Source organism: Suricata suricatta, chromosome 7 (assembly GCF_006229205.1).
Source record: "Suricata suricatta isolate VVHF042 chromosome 7, meerkat_22Aug2017_6uvM2_HiC, whole genome shotgun sequence".
Lineage (NCBI taxonomy): Eukaryota > Metazoa > Chordata > Mammalia > Carnivora > Herpestidae > Suricata > Suricata suricatta.
Genome location: NC_043706.1, coordinates 19,284,521 through 19,308,277, shown reverse-complemented (window position 1 = coordinate 19,308,277; position 23,757 = coordinate 19,284,521). Strand labels below are relative to the sequence as shown.

The 23,757-nt window shown below is 37.1% G+C and overlaps 1 long non-coding RNA gene across 1 annotated transcript; it reads left to right on the top strand.

The window, feature by feature from the left end:
• The first annotated feature begins 8,421 nt into the window (after positions 1 to 8,421).
• LOC115296650 lies at positions 8,422 to 21,839 on the top strand. The gene is made up of 3 exons (XR_003910980.1): positions 8,422 to 8,512; positions 19,084 to 19,616; positions 21,800 to 21,839. It is a non-coding gene; the product is annotated as an uncharacterized LOC115296650 (long non-coding RNA).
• The last annotated feature ends 1,918 nt before the right edge of the window (positions 21,840 to 23,757 follow it).

Sequence of the window (23,757 nt, the reverse complement as noted above, 5' to 3'; positions counted from 1 at the left end):
ATTTCACTTAGCATGACACCCTCAAGGTCCATCCACTTTCCTACAAATGGCTAGATTTCATTCTTTCTCATTGCCATGTAGTACTCCATCGTGTATATATACCATATCTTCTTGATCCACTCATCAGGTGATGGACATTTAGGCTCTTTCCATGATTTGGCTATTGTTGAATGGCTGCTATGAACATTGGGGTACATGTGCCCCTATGCATCAGCCCTTCTGTATCCCTTGGGTAAATCCCTATAACAGCACCTGGGTGGCTCAGCTCTTTAAGCTTCCTGACCTCAGCTCAGATCCAGATCTCGCAGTTTGTGAGTTCAAGCCTCCCATCAGGCTCTGGACGGACAGCACAAACCCTGCTTAGAATTGTCCCTCCCTCACTCTCTCCCCTTACCCAACTCATGCTCTCTCTCTCTCAAAATAAATAAAGAAACTTAAAAAAAAAAAGAACTGACAACGAATTGTCAAAAATGACAGAAGGATGGGGTGCCTGGGTAGCTTAGTGGGTTAAGCATCCAACTTCTGCTCAGGTCATGATCTCACGGCTCATGGGTTTGAGTACCCAGCACTGGGTTCTGTGCTGACTGCTCAGAGCCTGGACCCTGCTTCAGATTCTGTCCGTCTGTCTGTCTGTCTCTCTGCTTCCTCCCACCGCCACAGAAACTGCTTGTCTTTCTCTCTCTCAAAAATAATTAAACAAACATTTAAAAGAAATGAAAATGGGCAATGATCTAACTTGATCAATGAGATTTACCCAGAGGTCAATTAAATGATCTTACTATTTAGGTTTTCCACTGCCCAAGGGTACACTATTTTTTATTTTATGTTTTTACTCCTAATTTTTTCTGCAACTTCCTTTACTCTGTATGTTTTAAGAAGCTGATAGGTTTTTTTTAATGTTCATTTGATTTGTGGTCATGACACGTTCCTAACTAAATAAATGATTGTCATTTTTTAGCTACAACACAAACATTTATTTAAGACCCAGATTTCTGATAAGAAAATTTTAAAAATATTTGGTCTTTAGCAGTACAACTGGTCTGTAGACTTAACCAGACACCAAATGCAACTTTTTAATCAAGTATTTGGGGATTTTTGCTATGATATGTAAGATTTTTTAAATATATTTTGGATAACATATGCATACATATGCATAAATATACACCTAAATATAATATGAATAATACATAAATATACAATTACATGATATAATATGTAAATATATACACTTAAATAAATATGTATACAAACATAATATATATATAGGATATTTTAATCCCTTTTCAGATATATGATTTGCTAATATTTTCTCCTATTCACTCTGTTGATTATTTTCTTTGCTGTGCAGAAGCTTTTTACTTTGATATACTCTTAGTTATATATATTTTTCCCTGCACTTTTAATGCCATAGCAAAAAAAAAAAATTATTGCTAAGGTCAATGTCATGAAGCTTTTTCTTTATGTTCTCCTAAGAGTTTTATAGTTTAAGGTCTATGTTTAAGTCTTGAATTCATATTTAGCTGATTTTTGAGTGCACAATGCATGCTCTGAAATCACCCTTTTGTTAAAAAATTTAAAAAATAAAGTCACCATTTTGTTTTAAATTTTATAAAGTAATCGATCTTATATATACACCAAATCTATATACAACCTCCTTTTAAAATTATCTCTCTTGGGATTCCTGGGGGGCTCAGTTGGTTAAGTGTCCGACTCTTGATTTCTGCTCAGGTCATGATCTCAGTGTTTGTGAAATTGAACCTTGAATCAGACTTTTCACTGTTACTAGAGCTTGGGATTCTCTCCCTTTCTCTTTGCCCGTTTGCTTTTTTCTCACTCTCTCTCGTTCTCAGAATAAATAAATAAAGTTAAAAAGGTAAAGTCTTCTCTCCTGATTTTGAAATATAATTGAAAATTTGTCTCAATAGTTATGAATAATCTTGTTTTGAAACCATTTCATCAGTGTTTTGAATTGCCTCTTTGAAATCATGTGAATCCATATGAATAGGAGAGATGGGCCAAGATTTTTGAAAGAGTAGCATAATTTCACAAGAGTAAGAAACCAATAAAAAGATTTGTCAAAAAATGTATTAAGATACCAAACATACACTTTCCACATATCATATCATTTCTAGAACAAACCAAATTAAAATATTAGAATAATAATAACATAGACCATGAACAGACACTTAACTAAATGTGATTTTATTTTTCACTTTTCCATGGGTCTTTGGGTAAATATATTAAAGACAAAAAGACAAAAATCCGCTTTCATTCGGGATATAAGGCCAAGCATAGCCAGTTGTCTCCAGTCTGGGTTAGACTCTCTGCCCATTGTGCCACAGTGGACATTTTTTCCCACTGGGGTTTCTTCCTCTGCTCCCCGGCATGGTTCTAGGCTGCCTGTTGGCTTAGAAACATTGCTAGCCCGGTCCTCATTTCTGGAATAAATCAGACATTGAAGAATTTCACTACTTTAGGCGCATAGGTGGAGTTTCCCTTTGGTAGTAAACACCATGTGGCATCTGACTTTTTCCCATTTAACATCTACCTCGTCCTTTCGTTCCCACTCATCACTTCACCTTACGATACACCTCATAACAAACAGCTTTATTTCTGGTGTTGCTGCCGTTTAATGTCCCCAGAAAATTCTTCCCCCAAAACGCATCTTATAGGCCATCAGTTGCCAATCCCATCAAAACCCTCTGTGTCATTTTCGAGACGGTAAGGTAACCATGTCTGGCCTATCCAGTCAGATTTTCCATCCTTCCCCACAAAAGCTCTTCAGATCAGCCTGATTCCTCACACTCCCAGAATACGTCATTCTCAACTCAATGACGAGTCTTCCTTTCCCCATGTCTTCTCTATGAATTCTCTACCCCACTGACTGTATCCAGGACCTATCCTTCCTTAAGGACCCATGCTGGTTCACTCACTGCTGTTTCTCTGGTGGGGGCATAGCCTGGAATGTGATAGAGACTCGGTAACCTCAGGACTGAGTGAATCCAGCACCGCTTTGCCTGTGGTGTGGTCCCTGATTACTCCAGGTCACAGGGCTTCTCCTTTCTTTGAAATCTTTTCATACAAATGGCCTGGAACTACCCTTCTCTTTGTTCTTTTATTTTTAGCAGTAGATTGGTCAACCAGCATTCTTTCTTGGTGGATTACATGCTTGTGTGTTGCTTAACAAAGACTATGAGTAACTCGTTGGCCCCATGCTTGCTTCCTTCTACCTTTGGGCAGCTGTCTCATGACCTAGGATTTGTCTTGCAAAGTGAGTTCCCCAGGGAGTAGGTATAGCGTGGTAAATAAGCACACCCATACTAAATTCAGACCAATGCTGGGGTGCCCAGATGGTTCACTGGGTTAAGTTTCCAGCTTCAAATCGGGTCATGATCTCATTGTTCGTGAGTTCAAGCCCCATGTCAGGCTCTGTGTTGACAGACAGCTCAGAGCCTGGAGCCTGCTTCGGATTCAATGTCTCCCTCTCTCTCTGCCTTTCCCCTGCTCTCTCTCTCAAAAATAAATAAAAATTCAAAAAAAATTCAAAATAAATAAAAATTTTGAAATAAATAAAAATTTAAAAATAAACTAAAAAATTTCAGACCAATGTCAGTTTAAATCTTGTCTCTATCAAAAACTAGTTTTGTGAGTCTAATTTTTCTACGTCAGATCATTATTTATGCTATGGGGCAGGGAGAGTCTGTCTCATATAGTTAGCACAAAGATTAAATAAAATCAGGTGTGTAAAAAAATGTAGAATATTACTCGCCACCTTGCAAGCATTCAAACATGACAATTGTTGCAGTTTTTGTTGTTGGTGTTTCATTGAAATCCAGCCAAAGTTTTTAGTAAAACCAGTGACAATGTGAGTTTTAATATTCAGTATTTAATGTTGAATTTAATAGTTAGTATTTCAAAACTATCTAAGTCTGTGGTCTTTGGAGATAGTATTTGTTCTCTTTTGGTTTTAATGTCAGTATCTACCAAATAAAAATAAAAATAGTCACATAACAGAGATAATGCAGGAATCTAATTAATTTTGATTTTTAAAATGTTTTGGTGGTAAAAAATGCTATAATGGAGTATGAAATGTTTTAATAAAGCTTTAACTCACAAAGAAAGAGCAGAACTCACTATTTAGCATTATTTGAAATATAAGACTTAGGATCTCCTAACTCAGTGTGTTCACCACTTTGGAATCAAATTGACCTGTGTACGAATCTAAGCTGTGTACTTGAGTTAGGAAAACTTACCCACTAAGCATTAGTTTTCTCATGTATACAGTTGGAAAATAAACCCTATCCTGCAGGTTCATTTTCAGGATTAAGCGGGAGCATGCCTGTATATACTAATGCTTAATAAATAATGACAAATAATATGGAATCAAGTCTGCATGTTGAATGAACAATGATTTATTGATGGACTTTGCTGTGGTTTTGGCTCAGATTTAAGCACAATGAGAGGAAGTCCTATGAAAGATTATTAATTTTATTTCATTTATTGAATAGTATGTGTATGTATTAAATAGCATGTCCTAGGACCTGTCAGACATTCTCCAGACATCCTGGTTGGCTGAACAAATCACAGCTCAGAGGGACTTTATATTCCACTGCTTGCAAAAAAAAAAAAAAGTGTAAGAAATACAAAAAATAATTTCCAGGTTACTGGAAGAATCAAGTTACAAAAACTTAAAACAAAAAAAAAAAATAGCAACTAACAGAAAATTTAAATAAAGGTCCAAGGTAGCAATTACGAAGATCTCCTAAGGGAGTAGATGATTAATTGCCAAATTAGTGTCATAAACATGTGTCCAAGAAGTTCTAAGGTAGCGAAATCACTTTATATAAACTATATAAATAATAAACATGTTTATGAGCCGTTTTCCCCAAACTAACTTCAATCTGAATTCAGTGGGTGTGCTGAATGAGCACCGGCTGTTTTATGTCATTTGTGTGCAAAAAAAAAAAAAAAAAAAAAAAGTGGCTGCTTGGTGTATAGTGTCAGCAATACGTCTTTTTGGACACCTAATAAATATCAGTGATTTCTTCTGCATTATTCTGGTAGCTAATCTAAACACACACACACACACACACACACACACACACACACACACACCCCACAAAAAAACAGAAAAAAAAGCCATCCACACTACAATTTCCAAAGTTCTGAGAAGTGTGATTTTCAGACTTTGAAATCAACCTGAAGGTCTCTAAGGCAAAACAGAAAGCTTTGGCTGCTCTACTTTTCCAGAGAGGACTTTGATCAGTTATCTCAACAGAGAGCAGAGAGACTAATGTTGCTCTGCTGACATCAGCAGAGAGGGTTTCTATTTGTCACTAAGTGAAAGCTTATGATCAGGAAGGAGGAATTTTTTTTTTTTTTTTTTTACTAGGTGTCTTTTTGGAGCTTCCTATCTTCGCCTTTCATCTATAATGAAACAGTCTTGAAAAGAAGATGGTGCATGCGGTGAGACCAGGAGAATAGATCCTCTATTCCACATGAATAGAGAGCTGCTGTTTCAGTTAACTCTTTGCTTTTGTTCTGTTTTGACACAATTGTCAAAACGTTTAACTCTTCCTTTCCCAGGATTTGTCATTTTTGGAAAGAGTGTAGTGCCGGGCAAAGGAATTCCACTGAGGTTATTGGATGCAGACCTGATTAAGCAAACTCAGTGTTATTTTGAGATAAGGAAATCTTGCTGAAATAAACAACTTGACATTTTACTTCCTTTTTACAGTATAGCTCAGATGCAAACCACATGAGTTAAGCCTATCGATTTGGAAATATGAAACATGACAAATCGCTGTTTTTCTAAACTTGAAACCAAAGAAATTGTACACTTCCTCAAGAATTACACACTTGAGCTCTTCTAGGTAACCTCCAGATCTTCAGAACCCATTTTATGGCTGAGAAGGGTGTTAAAACAGGGCTTGGCAAGTGTTTATTGGGCCAAAGTGTATGGTGCAAAGAATACAGAACCACACTGGGTAGCTTGTGTAACAGTGTGAGGCGATTGCATTAACCTAAGCCAGATTACTCTGAAGGGAGAAGTGTGTTAGAGAGACCATCTGTGAGTAAGAGCAGATAGATGATCGTAATGGAGTAAAAGAGTAGTATCTTAAAAATAGAATAGTGGAGACACACGATAATTTCCCTGCTTTCTCTTAAATACATGGACACCAACAAAATGGAAAACAGAGGAAATCACAAAGAATAGAGTACAGATGCAATTCTTCTGTGCTTAGGTGAGGTCAGAGAAAAAACAAAGCTAATTTCCAGGAGAGAACAAGGGAGAGAAAACCAAGAATGCACTATGGGAAGGAGATCTAGAGGAGCAAATAGAAAAGGCCTGAAGATTCTTACAACCTCAGACATCACTGAGTATGGAGAATATTCCAAAGGTTAGGCCTTTGACAGTCTTTTGAGATTTTATGTATTTTCTATTCACTTCTGATTGTCAGAAGACTGACAGGTGTGAAAGGGGAGAAAGTAGGCAGGGCTCACCGTGGTGACAGAGTGGAGCTAAGGAAGGCCATTGGGTGACCATGTCCAGCAAAGACCTTATTTCATGGCATGAGCTACCTGAGAAACTCGCTCCAGATTGAGATGACACCAAAGTTTCATTGTAATCTTGGTCATTCCATTTTCGCCACCAACTCTTTTCACTCTCACACATCCTTAGTGTTTTGGTATCACAGAGTTGCTAATATTTTCTTTTTACTCTCCATTCCTGTATATGCTTCTGACATTCCAAATGCCTTCTCTGGTACAGAATCTCTCAACTTCATCCCTATTGATATGTTGGGCTGAAAAATTCTTTATCATGGTAGAGTTTCTGGGGAATCATAAGATGCTGAGCTGTATCCTTGGCCTCTACCTGACGGCTGTCAGTAACATCCCCTCACCCAGTGGAGATGATCAGCATTATCTCCAGAACATGCCAAGTGATGGCCCCAGGGGAGAAAAATTGCCCCCAAGTGAGAATGACCAGTCTAGTTTGTGCTTCTGTGTAGTCTGAAAAAGTATATGCTAACAATAAACATGATTCCCTAGAAATATTATTCAAGTGATTTCAAATTGGGAGAAAATTCAACCTGCCTATTTATTAAACATTAGCTAATTGCTCTGAACTCACACTTAGCATCACCTTTCAAAACCCGTAATTTTTTTTTTTTTTGCCTCAGTGCTTTAAGGATGCATTTATGTGTTTTTGGAAGTCAGATTCTGCTTTTATCTATCTTTTATCTACTTATTTATATGTTTGTTGCCTTGTAAATATCATTCTTTTGGATTAAAACATTGGAAAATAGGATTTTCCCAATGAAGACAAGTTATCAGGAGCTCAGAGAAAATGACTCAGGAAGAGTGCAAAACATACTAATATGCGTATGGGGGAGACAACTGTCTCCATCAGTGCAAACAGTTACTGGTTTGAATTCAAAAGTGGAATAAACTTGGTCCATAAGCACCAAGGTGATGACAAATAACAACACTGAACAATTTTGAAGAGACGGTCATTTCTTGATCTACCTCTAATGTAATTACAGTAAAAACCTTGGATGGTGAGTAACCTGTTCTGAAAGTTCCACAAGATGAGCAAATATTTCTAATAAATTTTAACTTGATAAAAGAGCCATGTCTTACAGTGTCACATGATCACAAATGAGTCAATGGTCTCTCTCTCTCTCTCTCTCTCTCTCTCTCTCTCTCATTGTGGGATTGTGGGTGACTGTGCCCCATGCTTGGATGCTCTATCTCAGGCTGCAATGTTTGGCAGAAATAAGCGATTTTTCATAACATTGGAAGGTGCCCACAACTAGCACTGGTGTATTTTTGTTACTTCAAAGCACCTGTGGACAATCCTTTGCTTTCCCACACAAGAGTAAGCTTAGGAATGCTTTGCTTCGTTCTAGGTCAGACTGCCTGCAGATATAGACCCTTTTCTCCACTACTTTTTTGCCAGTTTCATTATATTAACAGAATATTACAAGAGTTTATTAATACCTACTGTGGTCAACATCCACTAGTGATAGTGAAAGTCACCCTACACAATAATCTTTTCTCTTGTCTCCCTCACACTAGCCACAAAAGTTTTCAAAGTAAGTGCAAGTTAATTAGTTTACCTTTTTTTGTATTTTCTTTATTATTTTGCATTATATCACAGTATTATTATCACTTTTATATGAATACGTTTGGATTATAGAATGAATCATCTGAGTTTCCAATATTTCTTATGGGGAAATTTGCTTTGCTATACAAGTGCTTTGGATTACAAACGTTTCTGGAATGAATTACGTTCACAAACCAAGTTTTTACTGTACTCAGATTTTTTTAAGTCCCAAGTGTTCAATGACATGAAACAATTGTGACCCAATGGAACGTGCATGGGGCTAGGAGTCAAACAACCAGGTTCGAGTCTCCACCCTTCCACAGAATCACTTAGGGTGGAAAGTCTGAGATCTTTATCCTCAAAATAGGGAGAAAAATTTCACAACGATGACTGTGAAATAAGGTAATATACATTGGAGGCTAAAATGTCTGATTAATGGAAAGTGGCAATGAAAATGGTTTGGTTACTGCTTTTTAAAAAATTATTAACAGTATGGCGTATAGAGCTATTTTGAAGTTGCCCTAAGGAGTTCCGGCGACACAGTTTTCCTGGACAAGCAGCTGAACCAAACTTCCGGTCTGCCATATCTGGAGGGCTATCTGTGGGTATGGAGCCAATATGATAGAGCACATTCGTGGGTATTTACAAATCAAACCCACTTAGTATGCATTAGCGGGAATCGGTATAGAAAAGAATGATGTGAATAACTATTTTGTAAAGTAAAAAATCCCCACAGCTTTTGTTTTTCTCCAGCAGGGATCATTCCATTTTACCTGTTTGAGGAATTTATGTTTAATACTGAGAATTTATGATAGCTATGTGTAACACAAGTACGTCTAGATACTATCTTTTCCTGACTTAAAATCTAAGCCCTTTTTATTGACCACGCTCATCTACACCCTGCCTCTGAGGACAAATATTTTGATTAAGCTCAGAAGAAAAAAAAAGTACTGACAGCCCAGAGTTGATAATTCGCCCCATTACAGTTCAGGAAAAGAGATTTCAGAAAGGAAAAACAGAGAAATGCAAAAACATAACATTGCCAAACTGTAATAAGTCTAAGTGATATTATTACAGCAAGGAAGAAAAACATAAGTGACAGCTTTAATTTTAATTACAGACTTAAAACAACCTTATTTTTTTCTCATCTGCTATAAAGTTTCTAAAGTAGCAAGTTGATGAGCATTAAATGGTGTGACAGAACAGAAGAAGAGATTCAGCTGGAGGATACCTGACTCTTGTTTCCTAGAAAGTTAAGGAAAATGAAGCATGACACATAATTACCAAAATATTTCCTCAGGAGTAACCTGTATTCCAATGACAAGTGAAGGAAAGAGTGGCGTTCGTGCTAAGAAAGTGATGGACTTTTCTCATTTTCCTAATCCTATACAGAAAACAGTCATTTTACAAGACAGCTGATCTTAGGTTATCAATTGTAGAGTAGGTTCTATGTTATTTATCAACACACACAGCCAATAACTTTAAAAATGTATTCAAACTGCAGCTTTGAGACAAGAACTATCAAGCAGTAATACAGCTAACAGGCTCATGTTAAAATTAATACATTTCCATCGTACACGTCAGACTTCTGGCAGATGAGTTTGTCAACTTTAACTATATTATATTAATCTTTTTGGAAATATGGTGTCCAATGCTGTCATGGGAACACACCAAGATTTTACTTAAAAAAAAAAAAAAGAGTTCTAATCTAATTGGACAGGGGTGCAGAGTTTACCCTCTTCTGTAGTGTTGGAAGGAGAAGGGTGGAGAAGGCGAAAGGGCACCAGATTTATCTCTTTTTTTTTTTTTAGAAAAATTAACTTTATTTATTATTTATTTTGAGTGGGAAACAGAGAGTGAGCAGGGAGGGGCAGAGAATGAGAGAACCCCAAGCAGGTTCCACTCTGTTATGTCACTGTTAGTGCAGAGCCCCACATGGGCCTTGAACTCATGAACTGTGAGATCATGACCTTAGCCGAAACCAAGAGCCAGTTGTTCAAACAACTGAGCCACGCAGGCACCCCTAGATGTTTCCTTTAAAATGAGGACCTACCAGAGCACCTGGCTGGCTCAGTAGGTGGAGCATGTGACTCTAGATCTCAGGGTTGTGAGTTCCAGCCCCACATTGGGTGTAGAGATTACTTAAGCATAAAATAAAATAGAATGTGGACCTCCTATGACTGCGTGTGTACCTGCTGCTCCTGCTGGATAAAGTGTGTCTCCAGCAGTCTCTGTCTAGGGCTTTTGAGAGCTTAAATCTTCCCAGGTAAGTTTCCTCACACATGACGGACGACAAAGGCAAAAAAAGAACACTTCTCAGTTCACTGATGACCTTACTAACAGACGTTAAATAAATGCCTTATTGGTGCCAGGTTGACCCCTTGTCATTTTTACAGTGACATTTTACAATGTCTTACTTCAGAGTTGCCATTTGAATACCCATTTCAAGTTCTCAGCTATATTAATAGCTACCATAGGATCTATTTTATAATTGATAAGCTAGTATAAGCAATATTGTAAAATGGTTCCATTCCCTGCCTCTACAGTATCATGGATGGAATACTGCTGATTAAATTGCTCTAGAATGCAGTTTTAAATCCTTCATTTGAATATCACTATGTCTGATGCCCATGAATTCCCAAATTCTAAACAAAATGAGAAACGAATAGTGTGAAGACTGAATTTGAGAACTGGCGAATACCTAGTTTCTTCGTTCTGTCTCTTGCTCCTTGTGTGATGGAAATCAAAGTTACTTTAGTGAGCTAGGTGCAAGAGATTGAGATTTCTGCCAGACCGGTCTGTCATTTCTTCCTTCCTTCTTTTCTTCTTCCCTTCCTTCCTTCCTTTCTTCCTTCCTTCTGTCCTTTCTTCCTTTTATTCATTCCACTGACAGACAGGGAACACCACAGTGGAGCATTACATGACCAGACACTGTACCAGGCAAATGCAACTGAGAAAGGAAAAAGTTAAACAAAGCCCTACAAAACGAAGGAGCCAGTCAAGTAAACAAGCTGTGGAAGATGAGGAGCAAATGGTGGAGTAACAAAGATCACAAAAGAGAAATATCTAGTCCAGGATGCCATGAGTACTCTTTCCCTCTCCTAATTGTCATCCAGCCCTCTTCTTACCCTCTTGGAGGGATTTCAGGAGCTGTAGGGCTTATGTGCAGAAAGAATTACAGAAAATAGGAATGTTAAACAGGAATGAAAATATTTCTAGATTATTCTGAAAAGTTGATCATTCCTTTCTGCATAGAAAATTGGTTATATATGGTTTTACTTTTCTAATAGCAGTATTTTGACAAGTGACTTCTCAGCCTTTTGCTTTCTTCATCTGTGAAAATGATAGAAAACTTTCTGAAGATTATTTTCCTACCTTTTCAACAAATGATACATTTCCTAGCCAATTCTTGCTACATTTCATACATACATTCTCAATTAAGATCCATGAAACATCCCCCAAACTCCATAATTGATTTATATCCTCTCATATAAATAATTAATATTGGCTAATTAGAGGCTTGATAATAATTGAACCCTATTCACAACAAAAACAACTCAGTTTTGGTGCTTCGAAATTTTGAATAGTGGTTACCTTTTCCTTTTATTCCAATGTCTAGATAAGAGTTCACCTTAGATAAAATTTATTTGAGAAATTGAAATTAGACAAAGACAAAATATTGATATGGGTAGGTGGACTTAAAATCAGTTGAAACTTCTAAGAATAATGTTGGGAAATTGGCATAATAAAGATTATTAAATATGACACATTCTTCAAAACTGATTTGATCGTGGTACCTCAATTTGTGATGTAATACACTAAATAACTAAGTTAATAAATATTATGATGTGTGCAAATCTAGTGCATGAATATCTGAATTAATCAATGACATGTAAGGATTATTTTATATTGAAGAAAAATAATCTTGTGCCCCCCATCGTGAATGTAAATGACACATATTCCATTTAAGAAACATTTCTTTATAAGACCAGAGATATTTAAAAATGGCAACCAAGAATTAAGATTTTTATGTATTGTTCTACAAAGTTTCATATTCATTTCTGGCTGAGAAAAAAAATCAATTTAACCTTATTTAGAATACATAGAACTTAGAAACAACTTAAATGCCTAATAGAATATGATGAAACAGAATATCATTTATTAAATGGAATAGTAGGGGAAATACTCATAAGAAAACAAGGTACAAAAACAGTCTTATACAGCCAAAGCCAAATGTTTCAAATTGGTAGCTTATATTTTCATAATGCAATATAGTAATAAATTGACAGTTCAATGATTATGTATTTGTCTTACCAGAAATCACATAAAACATTTTCTATTCATGAAACACAATATACTAACCTCTAAGGAGAATATAGAAGTGAATAATTTTATTCATTTGTGTTTCTTGTTTTTGCAATGTTATTGTGAATATTTTATGGAAGTTTACTATGTGGAATTTAAAAGATGACTCCATGGGTGCCTGAGTGGCTTGGTTTGTTAAGCATCTGACTTCAGATCAGGTCATGATCTCACAACTCTGTGAGCTGGAGCCCCACATCAGGGTCTGTGCTGACAGCTCAGAGCCTGGAGCCTGCTTCAGACTCTGTGTTTCCCTCTCTCTCTGCCCCTCTCCTGCTCACACTCTGTCTCTCTCCCTCTTAAAAATAAATAAACACATTAAATTTCTTTTCAAATAAAGAAATAAAAAATAAAAGATCACTCTCTGCCTTGGGCCAGAAAGTGATCATTTCCACTTAGTATGTATTTTTCATTGCTAAGTTTGATGCAAGGATGGATCTTAATTTTTTTTTAATTTTTTTATTTAAAATTTTTTGTTAATGTTTATTTTTGAGAGAGAGACAGAGAGCAGAGAAAGAGACAGAGACAGAGCATGAGCACGGGAGGGGCAGAGAGAGAGAGAGAGAAGGAATCACAGAATCCGAAGCAGGTTCCAGGCTCTGAGCTGTCAGCACAGAGCCCATCGCAGGGCTCAAACCCAAGGACAGCAAAATCATGACCTGAGCCCAAGTTGGACACTTAACCGACTGTCCTCGCAGACGTCCCAAGCATGGATTTTAACGTGTGTAAGCTCGTTCCCTGAATTCTTCTTTGTAAATCAAACCCAGAACAAGACTCAGTCCTCCTCTCTAGTCTCCTAGATAAAAACAATATTTTGTAATGGCTTTCAGCTCTTTTGACATAAGACATTTGAGAACACTGGTAGAATAAAGTTCTAGACGTAGAGAGCACACTCACTGCAACTGTTGAAAGGGGTTCCAAAGTCAATAGGCCTGGAAAATGTTTCTTTCTTACAATAACTTTGTAACCAGATGAAGGGCAAATTGCTCCTTTTTTTTTCCCCGCATGTGGGCAGCACAGGAATGGAATGTGCCCTAAAAAAGGAATAAACATTTAGAGAAGTGACAAACTATAAGGTAACTATCATTATAGTTCTAAAGGAAAAAAAAAGAGGTAGGTATTTCTCCCATTTAAATATTTTTTATTAGCATCGCTTATCCCCTTGCACCCAGTTTTTTTAAAAATTTAATTTAATTTATTTTTTAATTTACATCCAAGGTATCATATAGTGCAACAATGATTTCAGGATCAGAATCTTTAATGCCCTTTACCCATTTAGCCCATAGCCCCTTCCACAACCCCTTCAGTAACCCTTGCACCCACTTTTAATTAATTTACATCCTACATTTCTTCAGTATGTCTTTAATACTTTTGAAGCATTTCATTTGTCAATATATGAGCTACCTTTTTAAAAAGTTTATTTTGTTGTTAATAAAAAAATAAATTATGCTTCATTTTATTTTGTTGTACAAGGTGCAAATCCATTTCAGCCGAGGCTGCGTGAGTTATATAGAATAATAGAAAGCATTAGGACACTTTCCAGATAGATAATGAAACGCAATGAAAAATTTTAAATATTAAAACACCTAGAAGAAAATTTTGGAAGTGTTTATCTAATCTCACACAGAGACCATAAAAGTAGAGTACTACATGGCAATGAGAGGGAATGACATATGGCCCTTTGTAGGAAAGTGGATGGACCTTGAGGGTGTCATGCTGAGCGAAGTAAGCCAGGCAGAGAAGGACAGAAACCATATGTTTGCACTCATAGGTCTAGCAGGAAAACAAGAGAGACCTAATGGAGAACCAGGGGGAACGGAGGAGGGAGAGAGAGTTGGGGAGAGAGAGGGATGCAGAGCTTGAGAGACTCTTGAATGCTGAAAACGAACTGAAGGTTGAGGGGGAGGGGGAGGGGGGAAAAGAGGTGGTGGTGATGGTGGAGGGCACTTAAGGGGAAGAGCACTGGGTGTTGTATGGAAAACAATTTGACAATAAACTATTATGGAAAAAAAATAAATTAAAAAAAAGCACATCGACAGATATAAAAAAAAAAGCAGAGAACTTCAAATAAAATTTCTCACATATTTGGTTATATGTAAGTAATAGGCTTCCAAATGGAATAAATGCATAAGTAAAGTTGTGCAGAAAGCCAAAAAAGTGGGGAAACCATTTTCAAGTTATAAAAATCAAAACATTTGTGCAAAATAATAAGGAAAAGGCTAAATCTGATCACAGTGGGCAAAGAACAGACACAATTCATGAAATAAAACAAGCAAATTGAAAATAAACTGGAGAGGCCCAACACTAGAAATAAAATGTAAATTAATAGAATTAGAATATTTTTCACTTATCAAACTATAGAGGCTTGTAAAATGCATCAGCACCCAGAGATGAGAGAGTAAAAGAAAATAGGAGTTTTTTTAATGCTTCCTTTTCTGGAAGAACTTTATATTCAAAGTTTAGAAAAATGTCATCTTTTGATCCAACAGTTTCAATTCTCTACCATCTGTCAAATATATGTTAAAACATAAGCAAACATTTAGGTATAACCTTATTTATAATATATACAAATTAAAAACAAAACCTAAATGACCAATAATAAAACATGGGTAAGTACATATTATTTATTAATATAAGATAGTAAGAAAATTCTCCTGATAAAATGTTAAATAATAAATCTTTTTAATAAATTTATTCTATCTATCTAATATACATTATTATATTTATTATAGATAGATTTTATAGATATAGCTTAAAATTGGTGATTTTTAAAATTATATTTTTATGGTTCAGTTGTAAGTGATTTTTAATTTTTTCTTTGAGCTATTTGATAATTTTCTCTTTTCTCTACGTACATTTCTGTTACTTGAATCATCAGCTATTAATGCCCAATGCTATCTTGGGGCGCCTAAGTGGCTCAGCCAATTAATAGTCTGACTTTGGCTCAGGTCATGATCTCGTGGTTTGTGGGTTCTAGTCCTGCATCAGGCTCTGTGCTGACAGCTTGGAGCCTGGAGCCTGTTTCAGATCCTGTGTCTCCTCTATCTCTGCCCCTCCCCGCTTGCATTCTATCTCTGTAAAATAAATAAAAATGTTTAAAAAAAATCAATGCTATCTCTAGAAAGACATCTATGAAGAACAAACTATTAAAACAAAGGTTTAGTCCTTCAAAGGTTGGGTTCATGTGGAATTTCAGGCTTATTTAATTCACATGTTTCTCACAACTGCACATCATAACTAGCAGAGTAATTGCCTGTTTACCACGACAGAGTCACAAAAGCATTAAAGTGTAAGGCGGTGGGTAGAGAGGAGACTCCACAGTTCTGTCATGGTTGGAGTGACTGACATTGATTTTGTCAACCATCAACACATAAAGGACACCCACAGGAATATTCTCATTCACATGATGTATTGTTCAGACTATTTAGGGATTTATCCATGAGATACAGAAGTGCTGATGCATAGGGGCACATGTTCCCTAATGTTCATAGCAGCACTGTCAACAATAGCCAAATCATGGAAAGAGCCTAAATGTCCATCACCTGATGAGTGGATCAAGAAGATGTGGTATATATACACAATGGAGTACTACATGACAATGAGAAAGAATGAAACATGGCCATTTGTAGCAACGTGGATGGACCTTGACGGTGTCATGCTAAGTGAAATAAGTCAGGCAGAGAAGGACAGATACCATATGTTTGCACTCATAGGTCTAACAGGAGAACAGGAGAAACCTAATGGAGGACCAGGGCGAGGGGAAGGGGAAAGAGCGTTGGGGAGAGAGACGGACCCAAAACCTGAGAGACTACTGAATACTGAAAACGAACTGAGGGTTGAAGGGGGAGGGGTGGGGGAAAAGAGGTGGTGGTGATGGAGGAGGGCACTTGTGGGGAAGAGCACTGGGTGTTGCATGGAAACCAATTTGACAATAAACTGTTAAAAAAAAAAGAAAACTGAGCGTTGCTGGAGGAGAGGTGGGGGAATGGGCTAAATGGGTGATGGGCATTAAGGAGGGCACTTGTTGGGATGAGTATTGGGTAAGTGATGAATCAATGGGTTCTACTCCTGAAACCAATACTATGCTGTATGCTAACTAACTTGAATTTAAATAAATTTAAAGCAAAAAAACTATTGTGATTTGTAGCTAGGGTACCTGGGACATCCTCATTAGGTTCAGGTGGGTTTTAGGCACTGCCAGATCAAGGAATGGAGTTTCTGTGTACACCCACAAGATTTCGTGGCGCTCTTCCTTTGGCTATACGGATAGCAAAGAAACAGGCGACTGACGCCCTTGAAAACACAGTCCTACGTGTATGCTGCACTGTAGGTACAAGAATCCAGTTTTCATAGGAAAGGAGTTTAGGGATCCTCACCGGGGGAGCAGGAGGGGTGTCCCTTTAAAAGAAAAGAAAAAGGAAGAAACAAAGTGAAAAGAAACACAGCTGCCCTCACCAGATTCTGTCCTGTCGTCCACCTTCCTTCAACAGTAGAGTCTCTCTGCATTTGGCCTTGGTGATCATTGGAGTCAAGGATGGGTGGAGGAGAGAGAGGGACAGGTCTGCCCTCTAAAACCACAAAGAAGGCTGATTCTGGAATTTGAGGGATGAATTTCTGTTCTCCTAGTTAAAGATTAGACAACAGAGATTCTTGACTTTGCGTTCTTACTTGCAAAGATCCATTTACCTTTCCAGCCTTTTATTTCTGTATCTGTGAAGAGCTAAAAATTTGTTATAGGTCAACTGTCAGGACTTCCTCTCAAATTTGATTAGAAATGTTTCCTCTTGTTTTTATTTTATTTTATGTTTAAAAAAAATTTTAATGTTTATTTTAGAGAGAGAGAGAGCAGGAGAGGGACAGAAAGAGAGGGAGACACAGAATCTGAAGCAGGCTACAGACTCCGGACTATAGGCACAGAGTCTGACACAGGGCCTGAACCCACAAATCACGAGATCATAACCTGAGCCGAAGTCAGATGCCCAACTCACTGAGCCACCCAGGCACCCCTATTTTTTATTTCAATTAAATCCAATTTAGTTAACATATAGTGTAATAATGGTTTCAGGAGTAGAATTAAGTGATTCATCACTTACATATAACACTCAATGCTCATCCTAACAAGTGTCTCCTTAATGTCCATCACCCATATAGCACATACCTTCCACATACCCCCCTCCATCAACCCTCACTGTGTTCTCTGTATTTAAGAGTCCCCTTATGATTTGCCTCCCTCTGTGTTTTTATCTTATTTTTCCTTCCCTTCCCCTATGTTCATCTGTTGCATTTCTTAAATTCCACATCTGAATGAAATCACATATTTGTCTTTCTCTGACTGGCTTATTTCGCTTAGCATAATAGATTCTGTTCCATCCATGTGGTTGCAAATGGCAAGATTTTATTGAACTCCTATTAAGTTTATAGGAATTTCACCTGTTCTGAACAAACAAGCAAAACCTTTCACTGGCTTTCTCCGGGTTTGCCAGTTTTTTCTTCTTTTATAGTCATTTTCATTACTAGACCAAACAATCAGAAACACTATCAGCCTTACAAAGATGGCTGGGTTTTTTTTTTTCCCATAGAATCAAACATACAGCCAATGCTATGATCATAGGAAGAAAAGGGAGAGGTTATTATATGTACAAAAACCGTGACACTGACCCTCTTGCCCTATATTAATTCATTCTCTCTCTTCCCCCCAAATACCCTCTCCCTTGCATGTAGTATATATGTGGACCAGTTCCTTGTTCTTAAATAATTATTACAACGCTTCTGTAAATACTTTTCCATAGTGCTGGGGGACTTCCAAAACTATCTGAATCATTGTTAATTATCCAATACTCTAGTTTTGGAGTCCCTTGAAAACACAATTTTAACAACCTTAACCTTTCATCAACTCCAACACTCCACACTAATGACTACACCAGGATTTTTATCATCATGCAGAAGTATTTTCACTCCATTATGGTAAAGTTGAGATTCTTCTTCTTGACCACAAACTGTTATGTCTCTTAACTTTTCCACCTCCTCACATTCATTGTAGCTTTTCTGTCATTCTTTCCTACTTTTATTTTTTGGTCTTCTCTGAAAATAACTCTTATTTATTTCCTACTTACTCTGGATAATTGATAGACAGCATTATTTATCTCAGTGTTTCATCTCTTAACTTCTCTTACGTCGCCTAGAGAGGAATGGTACAAGCTATTAGTCAGATGCCAAGAATGTTGGAAGGAGTTTTAAATAATGAGAACAGGTGTAGAAAATGAGTGTAAAGAGGGACTAGATGAATGAGTTCGAGATTGAGGCTGGTGGCCAGGCAGAAAATGCTAGAGTCTTATTTCTTTTGTTGCCTATTTTTGGAGTGGTGGAAACTGAATGGTTGAAGGTTATTAGATTCAGTCCAACATCCATTGACTATAGAGAAGAAAACTCATTACTCAGCTTATTGGTTTCCCCATTGTTCCAAACTCCCCAGATTTGGGTACACCACCTGTCTTTTTTTTCTTTTTCTTCCCCCCTCCCTCCTATTATTCACATTTATTTATCCCTATTGAATATTTCCTAACAGAGCTCTTTCTTCTGACTCACTAAAACTCCCACTTTGTTCTTTCCAGACACCATCCTACTTCAACGAGAAGATAAAAGCCACAAGACAGAAACCCATCATTCCTCCTCCATAAAATACTGAGTAGCTTTGTCCAATCCCCTCTGTCTCTGAAGAAGAAGAAGAAGATGCTTTTGGGCTGCGGATCTCACTCTCATCCCTTATCTTTTGATCTTGCTGCTTCCTCTACTTTTTTATTCACCCATTGTGATTCCCTTTCTAATGAAAATTTTCTTACTACAGATGAAGAGTGGGCTCACTTTTGCTCACATGGTATCCTCAGAGCCTCTCCCAGCATAGAGGCTCAGTAAATAACTGCTCCCTAATCATTCATTGGGTGCCTTCTAGGAGTTGGTTTGCAAGACAAAAACACCTTCTAAAGAGCCAGTGTTGACTTCTAACTTCTCTTCAAAAAGACATGATCTCCTTTTCTCCCTGCACAAGGACCATTTTCCTAGTCTGAAGGGAATAAGAAGAAATATTGGTTCAAGCTGTTTAAGTTAAGAGTTTCTATCTCACACCTGGACAGTATCGTTAGAGCATGTAAGTCAAGAGGTCATTTCTTCCTTCTTAGGTCTGCTGTAGCCACTTCCCGCAGAGTGAGCTACATGTTTCTACTACATGTGGGAATAGGGTAAATGGAAACTCTCTGTGCTAGTTTCCAGCATTTCTGTTAAGTCTATAACTGTTCTAAAATTAAACCATTCTTAAAAAATAATAGGTCATCATGAAAAATATTTAAAATATGCTTTAAATGAAATGGATTAATTTCTAGAAAAAAAGGTTGCTTAACAAAAACAACAACAAATGTATTATTCAAAAGTCACAAAGCTAAAAAAGTACACAAGAAATTTAAATAATCCATTATTCAAAATAAATTATTGCTGCACTACACTTCTGATGTTATTAAAACTTACATTTCCATTAATACCTTTGGGACAATCTAAATTTTTGCATACATGAATGAATTAGTAGTATCAATATAAATATGGCTGTTATAGATATATAAAAATGCATTTCTTGGGATGGAAATATCTATGTCACTGTTCTTTTTCTTTAATATTTTCTCATGGATTCTACACAATTATATATTTTCCACAACATAATCTTAAGCATAGACTTAATTAATTTATTTAAAGATCCTATTATTCATTATTAAACATTTAGATTCTCCATTTTAAAATAATTTTAATGAATTTGTAATAATTTCCCATCAGTGACTTCTTATTTCCTTAGTAGTAGAACTGTAGGATACTGTTACTTCAGATTTGCCAAGCACATTACCAATTTGCTTTCCTGACTTTGTCCCAATCTATGTTTCCACTGGCAGAATAGGTGGACCTGTGGTGGGATCAAAAATGTCCACCCTTGGGGGGCCTGGGTGGCTCAGTTTTTTGAGCCTCCAACATTGGCTCAGGTCATGGTCTTGCAGTTCCTGAGTTCGAGCCCTACATTGGGCTCTCTGCTGACTGCACAGAACCCACTTTGGATCCTCTGTCTCCCTCTCTCTGTCCCTCCCCTGCTCACACACTCTCTCTCTCTCAAAAAAAATAAACAGTATAAATAAATAAATTAAATAATAAATAAATAAAATCCACATTTATCTTCTCTGGAACTTGTCAGTATTACCTTATACAGAAAATGGTCTTTATAGATGTGTTTAAGTTGTGATCTTATGATGGGAAGATTATCCTGCATTGTTCACCTGATCCCTAAAAGTAATCACAGGAAAAGGGAACAGGGAGGAGATTTGACTTCAAGGGAAGAGGATAGGCCGTCCGGAGGAGGCAGAGATTGAAATGGTGCAGCCAGAAACAGGACTGCGAACCGCCCGTCGAAGCTGAAAGAGAAGGATGGACTCTCCTCCAGGAGCTCTGGAGGGTGGTGGCTCAGCTGACACTTTGATTTCAGCCTCATGAAACTGACTGAGACATCTGTTCTCCAGAATCTTAATAGAATACATTTCTATTGTTTTCAAGACACTAAGTCTGTGATAATTTGTTACAGAGGCAGTGGGAGAGTAACACAGAACTTTTATTACTACAGCTGATTCATACATTTAAACATTTTCACATCGTGAAGGCAAAGCTATCTTAAATGTTTGCTTTCACTGGATTGCTAGGTTGCAATAAAAATAGAATTTTATTGTATTTTTATTATAAATTATCTCAAGTTATTTTGCCCTCTTTACTTTATAAGATTATTAGTGTCTTATTTATTTTAACTTATGGTATGTTGAGACCACGGATACTTTGTCAAGTTTGTCTGAAATAAATGCCTCAATCTGAAATTTAACTTCTTTTGTCTAATATTTAGCAGCTGGAAGTTTTAACTTAATTACTTTGTGGTCTCATCTCTCTCTTCTTCGCTGTGAAATTGTCCACCCCTCTTTTGCTTAGAAAGAGCCTCCTTACCATTTGCTTACATTCTCCTCTGATTTCTTTATGTTTTATGTGTGTACACTTTTTCTTCCATGTACACTTTATGATGGTGTAAGATAAGAGTTGGAGGCCTAATTGTATTTTTCCAAAAGTGTGACCAATTGTCCCAGCATCTCTTAGACCTTTTATTTGTGTGACTATATTTATCAAATGCTATTAAATGCAGAGATTAACCATTCTCCTCTCTTATTCTGTCCCTCTGGTCTCACTGCTTTGGTTTCTAACTTTATGTTATATATTAAGATGTACAAAAAACAAGCCTCTTCTTATCACTTTTTTTTAAAGGACATGCGTCTTCTTACCAAGCCACAATCTGATGTTTCCAGGTCAACATAGAGATTCTCAAGTCCCTAAAAAATCATTTTTAAAAAGTTTAATTGGATTGATACTACATTTATCAATAAATCGGTGAGAAGTTGACATCTTGACAGCATTTACCCTCACATTCACAAACATGACTTGTCTCTCAATTTACTTAAATCTTTATTCTGTGTCTATCTATAATATGGTTATGCTGATGTACTGGGTCCAGGGAGAGCCACAATATGAGGAAGTAATTAAAAATAAGCAGGTTTGAGACTTTCCGATTTGGGATGGATAAGCAAGGTGCAGTGAGATGAGGAAACTGTGTAAAGATAAAGGTCCCCGAGTAAGTAATTATGAAGTGTTGATTAAGCTTCAAAACTGAATTGTCTAAAGAAATGCCTGATTCTCTAGAGCCTTGTGGTCACTGATATTAGGAGTGTCTGTCAGCGACATATAAACATTTATTACAATAAATTAAATCAAGAAGACACTTCTAGTTCAGCGGAAATATTAGAACAAGGAGAAAATATTGTCAAATAGCTTCGTCTATCAAAGTTTATAAGCACCTCAGTATATCAGGTTTGGGAGAATTGCAAGAGGGTGATATATTTTTAGTTCCAAGATGCTTGATTAAAGGGAATATAGCTCTTATCATTCATCACCCTGGTGAAAGAAAACCCTAATAATAACCATGAATTAACTAAAGGATCTATCTGGTGGCCCTGTTACTAGTCTAGAAGGGAGAGAAGAAGTCAGAGCAGTGCAAAAAACTAACGTCAGCAGAAAACATTTAATTGAATTTATGAACTTTTTTGGAGACAGAATAGGAACAAAACAAAATGATTTTGCAAGGATTGTTACAAAATTTCTTTTAAAAATAGATTAGTTAATTTAAACAGCGAAAACACCATGCTTCTTTCTTTTTCTTTCTCTCTCTTTTTTTTAGAAGAGGAAATATGTGTATAGAAGCTTGGGAATAAGTAATTTCAGTAAACCCAGCTACCCAGTGAATATCTAAGTGATGGACGGTTACACATCATTTTCTTCTTATCCTCTAAAAGGAAGGAGCGCTGAGGCTCAGTTGAAGTTAGCAGACCCTCCGCACTTTGTGGACCATTAAGTGCCATCTCTGAGCTTGCAACGCCCCTCTGATCTGATGGCATTGCCCAAGCTGTGCCCGAGAGTGTGGTGCTTATTGTTTCTTTCAGCCTAATGACGGAGCTACCTGGCCCGTGCAGTGCCATAATATAATGGGTAATAAAGCTCCCCAAGGGTCCCCATACAAGTACAGTGCCACAAGTCATGTGAGCTAATGAAAACCTGGGGGGCTCCATAAAAATAGTCCTCAAGAACCAGTCTCTAAGGTAATGGGTGATGATGCACCATGATGTGTGTTCTTTAAAACAGTGATTCTCAGGAGGTAGAAATACAGGACTGACATTTTATAAGATACAAGACTATTGAATTACTTGCAGTGCGGGAATGCATGAGGAAGTAACTTAATCCATCAAAGAATATGTTTTCAGAATGACTTTATGGGTTTGGGTAGAAATATTCAGATTTTCAGAGCAAGGTAGGAAGTTGTGTTTATGAGAACCCAAAATGGACATTTTTCAGGAGTCTTCTTTCCCCACCATCACGTGAGGAGCTTCCTCACCCTTCACTCTTAAGGTGAGACGAACCAAATCCTTAATTCCAAAGCCAATGTCTGAGGTTTCTCCAGGAATTCACAAGGTTTCCATCACTGCTTGGATACTGAGTGTGAAATCATGGTCGAGGTGCTGTAGCACATCCACCCAACATAAACCACAGCACCGATTATTTTCAAAGGCATACAAAGATTTTTCTCATTCTCTCTACCTCTATATCTGTCTCTACATCTACCTCTACTTCTGTCTCCAAATTCTGTCTCTTCACAATCACAAACACACACACAC